Source organism: Anomaloglossus baeobatrachus, chromosome 4, assembly GCF_048569485.1.
Source record: "Anomaloglossus baeobatrachus isolate aAnoBae1 chromosome 4, aAnoBae1.hap1, whole genome shotgun sequence".
Lineage (NCBI taxonomy): Eukaryota > Metazoa > Chordata > Amphibia > Anura > Aromobatidae > Anomaloglossus > Anomaloglossus baeobatrachus.
In genome coordinates, this window is record NC_134356.1 from 692,023,604 (window position 1) to 692,032,583 (window position 8,980).

At 45.7% G+C, this 8,980-nt stretch overlaps 1 pseudogene; it reads right to left on the reverse strand.

The window, feature by feature from the left end:
- Positions 1–468: 468 nt before the first annotated feature.
- LOC142302971 (olfactory receptor 5G9-like) lies at positions 469–1,590 on the reverse strand (annotated as a pseudogene).
- Between the last annotated feature and the right edge of the window lie 7,390 nt (positions 1,591–8,980).

Genomic DNA, 8,980 nt, shown 5'->3' on the forward strand with positions numbered 1-8,980 from the left:
TGTGACTCTATACAATCATCCATCCAAAAAAATAGCCAGCACTGAGACATGTGAGCAGTGAGTATAAAAAGACACTTCCAAAATGTGATCAGGCAAACAAATGAGAAAGTACAAACACCTGAAGGTCCAACCAAGAGGGAAAGTGACAAACAACAAGAGATCATTGGTTTGAACCCCGGTGTGGGGCCAGGATATTTTAACTCTGACAATTTTGTTTCCAGCAGCACTCTGAGTCACAGATGGATTCAGGGGTCTTCTTCCTGCTTCTCCAATTTCATTTCAGCGGTGTTTCAATCAATTTCAGAGATTTTAAGGCACTCCCATATTTCCAGATATGGTCTAATTGAAAAATGCTCAAGTTTCAAATTGACTTCCATTATGCTCATTACTCGCAGTGAGCCCGTCCGAGTGTCTGACCGCTCAATTTGAGTAACGAGCACTCAAGTATTCTCATCATTATTAAGAAGTCTATTTTTGGACCATCTGAATTTCAGGTTCAACAAATCCCTTTAAAGCTTCAGACATAAGTTCTAAGACCATAACAAAAAAAAAATGAACTAAAAACATGTCAAACTTGAATATAAAATCTGTTCTCCAAGCATTTAGATCTTTTTTCTTGATCCGTTGCCAATGGAAAATATTTTTAGACAAAACATCACTTAATAGATATTTCTAAATGATTTCCTGAACGGCTTTCTTAATGTCTTTATTTCTAAAGCTATAAATAATGGGATTGATTAAAGGTGTAAATACAGTGTATAGCAAGGACATGATTTTATTAACTTCTGATGTTCGTACACTTGTTGGAAGAATATATACACTAAAGAGAGTCATATAAAATATGGAGACCACAGTGAGGTGGGAGCTGCAGGTGGAGAAGGCTTTCTGTCTACTGATATTAGACTGAATTTGTAAGACGGCGTGGACAATGTTACCATAAGAAATAATAATTATTAAATTGGGAACAATCAATAGTGGAATACTTAGTAAATAGAGTTGTAGTTTTAAAGGAAAAGTATCCGAACATGCAATGTCCTGTAATGGAACCAAATCGCAAAACAAATGGTCAATGATATTTGGCCCACAGAACTTCAGCCTTGATGCTGATAATGTGTCAATGAATGCAATGAAAAAACTGAGAAACCAAAACAAAATAACCAATTTTACACAAAATGAACTCGTCATGATAGAGACATAATGGAGTGGATTACAGATGGCCACATATCGGTCATAGGACATCACTGTGAGGAGAAGACATTCACATCCTTCTGCAGTACAGAAGAAATAAAACTGAGCCAAACAGCCAATAAAAGAAATGGTCCCCCCATTATTCAGTAGAGTATAAAACATGTAGGGGACAATATCTGTTGGTAACAAGATGTCACTGATGGACAGTTGTGAAATGAAGAAGTACATCGGAGTGTGGAGGTTCTTACTGGTGGACACCAGGGCGATGATCAGGAGATTCCCACATATTGTTGCACAATAAATTACTAAGAGCAGAAGGAGAAGGAAAATTCTACAATTCTGGTTGACTTGAAATCCCAAAAGAAAAAACTCATTGAACAAAGTCACATTGTTCTCCTGCATCAAAAGGAAAATAAAATTCAAAATTAATTTTAACCACAAATATATTCAGCATTACAGCACAATGATTTATAATGCTATGGTAAAAGTATTAGGCATTAAGCATTAAGTATTCATAAAAATACTCAAAACTCTGACTAAAAGAAAAAACAGTGAAATCTTAGCTATGTTGTTTACATTTTGTTAATGTTGTCAAATTTTCAAAAATTTCACAATATTAACTTTTCTTAAGCTTTTACTGACATTTGATGTACTGGGTATGTCCTGGCTTTCTGGGTCTTAATGAACAAGTACATGCCCAATACATCCTGGCAATCAGGGGATTCCTGTACTGTTTCCTCGCGATCACCTTCGGGTCTGTGCCTTTTATCTTGTAGCCGGCACCTAGCTGTCCTTCGTAAGGAATGGTGCCTGTGCCAATCCCAATAGTTTAACCCCCTAAAGGCTGTGATCAATCATGATCGCAGCATTCAGGTTGCAGGGAGAGGATCACTTACCTCTTCCAGGTGATTGGATCCCTGTAATGCGATCACAGGGACCTGATCACTGCCCTGGCAACCCTTGATCATCCCTATGTGTAGTTATTTTGTTTTGGTTTTTTTACATACATATACATATATGTAAAAAAAACAAAACAAAATAACTACACATAAAAACTATACCTCTCAGAATAAAGCAATGCAAACATTTTTTTTTTCTATGAACGTTTTTTGGGTGTAAAAGCGGCAAAACATAAAAAACTATATAAATGTGATATCGCTGTAATCATACGTCATGGTGAACGGCATTACAAAAAAACAAAAAAATTCTTGAATTGCTGTTTCTTCTTAATTCTGCCTCACAAAAATGGAATGAAAAGCGATCAAAAAATATTATTTGGTCCAAAATGGTACCAATAAAAACTCCAACTCATCCAGCAAAAGTCAAGACTAGAGATGAGCGAACCGGTCCCAGTTCGGCTCGAGGTCGGTTCGCCGAACGGAGGTCCCGTTCGAGTTCGGCTCGTCGAACGTTCGACGAACCGAACTCGAACTGCATAGGAAACAATGGCAGGCAATCACAAACACAGAAAAACACCTAGAAAACACCCTCAAAGGTGTCCAAAAGGTGACAAACAACTCACAACACATGGGAAAGTGACAAGGACATATACTCATGCGAAAACAAAAGAGCTGGACAAGGAAAAAGAGGAGGACACACAGATATATGAGTATATGCAAGGAAACATTGATTCCATTATTGTGCAACTTGAGCCCTGCTCATTTTAGGCTTCCAATCTGGATAAATTGCCTGAGCTCGCCACGTACGCCTTGGGGATCTTGTCGTGTCCTGCAGCCAGCGTTCTCTCGGAACCTGTCTTCAGTGCTGCTGGGGGTCTGCTGGCAGATAAGCACACGTGTCTGTCCACTGACAATGTGGACATGGCTCTCAGAGGACATTTCTTCCCCTGGGTCAGCCAGGGGAGGCGAAAGGCACGCGTATTTTTGAGAGTGCTTCATGCAAAGCATCTTTTTCTTTTTCAAAAGGGGGCTCAACCGATGCCAGTCAAGTGGGGTGTGTGTGGCCCAGTTAGTGGCAACGAGGGAGACTGTGGTTGGAGTCCCCTCGCTGTGTTTCTAAAAGAACCAAGATGAACAAGTCATGGCTCTCAGAGGACTTTTCTTCCCCTGGGTCAGCCAGGGGACGGGAAAGGCACACGTATTTTTGAGAGTGCTTCATGCAAAGCATCTTTTTCATTTTGAAAAGGGGCATCAACTGATGTCAGTCAAGTGGGGTGTGTGTGGCCCAATTAGTGGCAACGAGGGAAACTGTGGTTGGAGTCCCCTCGCTGTGTTTCTAAAAGAACCAAAATGAACAAATCATGGCTCTCAGAGGACTTTTCTTCCCCTGGGTCAGCCAGGGGACGGGAAAGGCACGTGTATTTTTGAGAGTGCTTCATGCAAAGCATCTTTTTCTTTTTCAAAAGGGGGCTCAACCGATGCCAGTCAAGTGGGGTGTGTGTGGCCCAGTTAGTGGCAACGAGGGAGACTGTGGTTGGAGTCCCCTCGCTGTGTTTCTAAAAGAACCAAGATGAACAAGTCATGGCTCTCAGAGGACTTTTCTTCCCCTGGGTCAGCCAGGGGACGGGAAAGGCACACGTATTTTTGAGAGTGCTTCATGCAAAGCATCTTTTTCATTTTGAAAAGGGGCATCAACTGATGTCAGTCAAGTGGGGTGTGTGTGGCCCAATTAGTGGCAACGAGGGAGACTGTGGTTGGAGTCCCCTCGCTGTGTTTCTAAAAGAACCAAAATGAACAAATCATGGCTCTCAGAGGACTTTTCTTCCCCTGGGTCAGCCAGGGGACGGGAAAGGCACGCGTATTTTTGAGAGTGCTTCATGCAAAGCATCTTTTTCATTTTGAAAAGGGGCATCAACTGATGTCAGTCAAGTGGGGTGTGTGTGGCCCAATTAGTGGCAACGAGGGAGACTGTGGTTGGAGTCCCCTCGCTGTGTTTCTAAAAGAACCAAAATGAACAAATCATGGCTCTCAGAGGAAATTTTCTTCCCCTGGGTCAGCCAGGGGACGGGAAAGGCACGCGTATTTTTGAGAGTGCTTCATGCAAAGCATCTTTTTCTTTGTCAAAAGGGGGCTCAACCGATGCCAGTCAAGTGGGGTGTGTGTGGCCCAGTTAGTGGAAACGAGGGAGACTGTGGTTGGAGTCCCCGCGCTGTGTTTTACATGCTTTTAGAAGGGCATGACATGGCTTAGAGGTTGACTTTCAGCATCTGGAAACTGTTGGCTAGCAAAATGCTGCCTTTCCAACCTTTTTAACCGAGGATTTTCGAGACCTTATGCCCATCGCAGTGCCCCAAGAGCCGATGCCCAGGCGCCACTCCTTCTCCAACAAAGGCGTGCACGCGCTACACCAGCATGTCGCACTAAACATCACTGATTCCTTGAGAAACTCTGTGTGACAGGGTGCTTTTCACCACAGAAAATTGGCCCAGTAAGCATGGACAGGGGCGATACATGTCGCTGACTGGGCAATGGGTTACTGTGGGGAGAGATGGAGAAGGGTCTGCTGTACAAGTCTTGCTGTCCCCACGAGTTGTTTCAATCCTTCTTCTGTATGTAGAAGTTAATACACTGCTTCTGCCTCTTCAACCTCGTGTGGGTCCTCCACCTTGGTGCAAACCCTGTGTGGTCAGGCCACCCTTCCTTGGAACTGCGCACAAGGACTACCACACACCTCCTTACTATGCTGGCAGCAGAGCTCAATGCCATCAGGCGGTCAAAGTTTTACTTTGAAATGTATGGGAAATGTGAGTCACACCGCTGAGAAGTTGTGGACGGTTAGCTCTGGAGACCGAGTTTCATCAATGGTTGTCTCCACTCAACCAGCAGCCAGGGAAGGCCGGGTGCGACAATGATGCAAACATGGGTGCGGCCCTTCGCTGTGACAATGTGACACACGTGCCTTGTGTGGTTCACGTGTTGAACCTGGTTGTCCAGCAATTTTTAAAGCACTATCCTGGCCCACATGGCCTTCTGCAGAGAGCACGGTGTAATGCCTTGCTTGATCCACACACTCAGATGTGGATGTAAATGATAGGCTAGAGGGAAGCCACTCACCAAGCAGGACCCCTAGAACCCTGAAACCCTTTAACCCCTATACAGCGATTAGGAATTGCACAGGGCCCAAGGTGATTAATACCTGTGGAAGGCTGCAGTTCCAGAGAATAGTAGTCAGGCAGGGTCAAAACATTAATTGAGGAACAGGAACAGAATGGGACGGCCAGGACTTAATCAGAAAACAAGCAGAGGTGAAATGCGGATCGGCCAACAAGGTACATAAACAGCAAGCAGGAAAAGTAGTCAGGTAACAAGCACACAAAATCATAAAACTGAACTGGGGGTAAAATTAACCAGAGGTTCATAGCTATGTCTGGCAGTGGTCTGCAGACAGGATGGGCATAAAAAAGGGTGTGGTGTCTTCCCATTGGTTGTAGCTGAATGATGGTACTTCATCTGTGAGATACCCACCACCTACATTCAGCCTGTGGTTCTGCATCTGTCAAGGTAACGCAGCCTAGTGGGTGAGCATAACCTGCGTACACCTGCGCCGCTGGCATCGACTCCTTTCCCATCATCAGCACTATGCATGAAAGGAACACGTTGTCACCTGGCGACCGGAGTACAAATTGACGGAGCGTACTCCGTTGGTGACTTAACAGCCGTGTGCGGCAATGATGCAAACCTGGCTGCGGGCCATCGTCAGGGCAATGTGACACACGTGCCTTGTATGGCTCACGTGTTGAACCTAATTCTCCAGCAATTTTTAAAACACCATCACGGCCTACATGGCCTTGTGCAGCGGGCACGCTCGCTATGTGCTCACTTCCATCGTGTGCACACAGCAGCTCAACAACTTTCGTCGCTACAGAAGTCTTTAGGTCTGGTGGTTAAACGCCTGAAATGCGATGTGCCCACACGCAGGAATTGGAATCTGCACATGTTGCAGCGTTTGTGGCAGCACCGCCGAACCCTGCTGCAATACGTTATGACATATAGCCTGGGATAACTTGATCCAGAGGTGGTGCAGATCACGCTGCTGGAGTGGTGTCAGATCAAGGACCTATGCACCCTGTTACACAGTTTACAAATGTCGACGAAGATGTTTAGCACTGGCAATGTCATTCTCAGCGTGACAATTCTGGTCATCTACATGATGGAGCACACTGTAATTATTATTCGGAGTCAGGTGTTGGGACAAGAGGAAGGGGAGGAAGTACAGGAAGACTCATATGCGGAAGGGATAACAAGATCTACGAGGTCCAGATGGTCAGTGGCACCTATGCGGCAGTCATGGTGAGGGAGAGGGATTAACAAGGGCGCATAGTATCAGCAAAAAGTGTTGAGGAAGGTGCAGGAGCCCATGAAGAAATGGAGGACGAACTGGCGATGGGCATGGAAGACTCAGCAGATGAGTGAGAGCTTGCTCACATTTCGGTTGTGCGAGGTTGTGGGGAGAGGGCAGAGGAAGGAGGCATATTGCTCACCTCTCTGCCACCAACACACCAAGGACTTGGTCCTCCTGGATGCACAAGACACATGAGCGCCTTCTTGCTGCACTACCTACAACATGACCCTTGGATTGTACGAATTCAAAGTAATCCAGAATTCTGGGTTGCCACACTGTTAGATCCCCGGTACAAGACAAAATTTGGCAAAATAATTCCTGCCATAGAAATGGACGCACGTATACAGGAGTATCTGCAGAATGTGGTACGCAATCTTAGATCTACTTTTCCACTAAACACCAGTGCTGCACAGAGTGAATCTCAACGCTTTGTCATGGATAGGAGGAAATGGTCTTTTACTTGTCCACATCTGAGGGACCGAGGGCTGGCTGTTGTGCTGAGATGGCGTTGAGTACGGTGTCCCTGCAGAGTTGCACTTTTGGTCATATACCAAAATGAGTTGAAAAAGGACAGATGCTGGTGGAAAGGGGAACAGGTGTGTTGGAAAGGGGAAAAAGTTTTGGTCCGTGGATTTGGTGGTTAAGCAACAGTAACATTTGCTGAAGAAACACCATCTGTTACAGTGGGACAGGCAGATTTGGATAAAGTGGTATATACTATGTTACCGCTATATAACGAAAATTAATAAGAAAAGAAAGAGAAAGGTATATATCCCCATCAGCAGTCAGTGTCCACCGTGCTCCCGATTGGAAAAGGAGAGGTTGGCAACTGGAAGGTTTGGTAGAGGATACAGAGCTGTGTGGCTATGAAACTAATAGTAGCCTGAACCGAGTTAGATGCCATTCGGATCTGTAGACTGGGAGCCCTGTTAGCATCACAGGGTCCACATGCCCACCCAGCCCAGGAACTCCCTGTTAACAACACAGGGGCCATTGAGTACACTGACCGTGTGCGTAGGGGCACACCTGTGGACAGCAGGCGCATCAGCAGCAGGCCTGTTAATGCCACTGGGCTGCACAAGCAGGACTGGTAGGACAGGAGCTGGTCTTAACTGTTCTGCGTTACCAACTGTGGTGGTGGCCTGCATCGACACCCTATCCTTGCCTACCTCTGGCCTAAAGCCGCAATGGGTTCAACACATGGAGGTGTGCTCTTTCGGAGCATAATAGAAGACTGCGCACCTCCTTGTTGGCTCCAGCCCCTTTTATAACCTGGGTCCGCCCCAAACCAGGGTGCACCACATTGCACCTCCTGGAGACAAAAGTAGAGTGACACGTCATGAGTGGCATAACTAGCGTCCTATTTGGAACCGCAACTTCAATGATGACCTCATGGCTGCCATGACCCAAACACCTCACCAGTCATCGTCTGACCATCAATAATGCGGTGACAAGTCATAGGGGTGGGCCTCTGCAAGCCATTTGGGAGGACACCTGATGCCCTGTGGTCTATATGGGACCCCCACATCAGGGGCAGGGCCAAAGAGTTTATTACCGGACATAGTCTCTGATGCAGTAAGTGCCTGAGCATGCTCAGTAGCATGAAATACAGTCTCTGAATAAGACTATCAGCTTTAGCATGGTGTCTAGGCACAAAACAGGACTTAGACCCGGCACGGAATGCAAGCACCTGTGCAAAGAGGCTTTTCACACTTAGTGTGGGAGCATGCGCTGTATCCCGAAATGAAGGCTTAGCGTCAGGAATGGCACAGTCAGGCTGAGCATACTCACTAGGCGAAACACTGTAATTATGCTGCAGCTGGGGTAAATCGGCACACGCATGCGCCCTAGCTGCCTCTCCACACTTAGACGTGGAGGGGAAATTGCTCTTGGAGATGCTGTTTATGAACAGAAGGAAAAGCTAAAGGAAGCCTGACATTCTATCCCTCCGAATTATGAAATGCAGCAATGAATTCCATGAGTTTGCTATAACATTAGCGTAGCAAAATGTGCATGAGGGTGTCATGTAGAGGTGCTATAAATAGCTTGGCACCAGTGGGGCACTAATGGAATACAACAGCCAGTTCTATGATGCCACTAAATGGCAGTATTTTTTGCTATCATTATAGCTTATTAAAAACAGAGCAGGAGGGTGTCCTGCACAGGTGCTAGAAATAGCTTGGCACCAGTGGGGCACTAATCGAGTACAACAGCCACTTCTTGTATGCCACTAGGTACACTGACTGTTTGCTAGTATAATGGCTTAGTTAAAAAAAGTTGGAGTGTGCAATGCAGGCAGACGTGCTGCAAATATCTTTGCACTACTGTGACTACACAAAAGTCCAATAGCCACGTTTAGGATGCCACTAGGTACACTGACTGTTTGCTAGCATAATGGCTTAGTTAAAAAGAGTTGGAGTGTGCAGAGGACAGGAGGGTACAGTGCCCGGATTGTGGGGCTCTGGGTAGAGGAATGGAAGCCTGCCTTTCT